Below are 832 nucleotides of genomic sequence, written 5' to 3'. Positions count from 1 at the left end.
AAAAAAAAAGAGGAGAGAGAAATATGAAATATAAATGACAAGATGAGGAAAGAATAAAATTGAAACAAACAAAATGAAAAAAAGGAATGGAGGCGAGAAGACATGAGATTTAAAAAAAAAACGAAAGAAAAAAGGAAAAAAGGAAAAGGGAATTAACGCTTTTATCTTTAAGAAAAGTATAAAACATCACTATTCAACGGGAGAGGAAAAAATATTTGGAGGAAAGTAAGAGGAGCGTATGATATCTTTTCTTTTGATTTTTTATTTTTCATGTTTCTCATGGTTCATTCTTTTTTTGTTTGATTTGTTTTATTTCATATATATATTTATAAATAAATAAAAATAAATAAATAAATATATATATATATATATTCATCGGAGGTGTGCTTTTTTTTTCTTTTTTTGTTGTTGTTGGGACGGGGAGGAAAAGTGACGTATTTTGTATGAGATGGAAAGGAAGAATAATTTAAAAATAATAATAATAAAAAGGAGAAAAAAAAAGGAGGGAAAAGAAAGAGAAATGGAATGGAATGGAATGGAGTGTGGATTCGAATAAAATGGGAACCAACAAAACCAACAAAAGAAAGGGAGAGAAAATAAACAAGTGGGTGAAGTGAGCAAATGAATGAAAGTCAAGAGATAAATGTAATATATCTAATAATAAAGCGGGAGGGAAAAAAATGCTAAGGCAAAAGAAAAGGAAGAAGTTAATGACCGAAAAAAAAAAGAGAAAAAAATTAAAAAAAGGAGAGAGAGAGAGAGGAGGGCACTAAAACAAAACAAATAAATTATAAGCAAAGCAAAGAAAAGAAAAGAAAGAAAAGAAAGAGTG

This window comes from Trypanosoma equiperdum (genome assembly GCF_001457755.1).
Source record: "Trypanosoma equiperdum strain OVI genome assembly, contig: ctg_725, whole genome shotgun sequence".
Taxonomy (NCBI): Eukaryota; Euglenozoa; class Kinetoplastea; order Trypanosomatida; family Trypanosomatidae; genus Trypanosoma; species Trypanosoma equiperdum.
Note: the sequence above shows the minus strand (reverse complement) of the source record.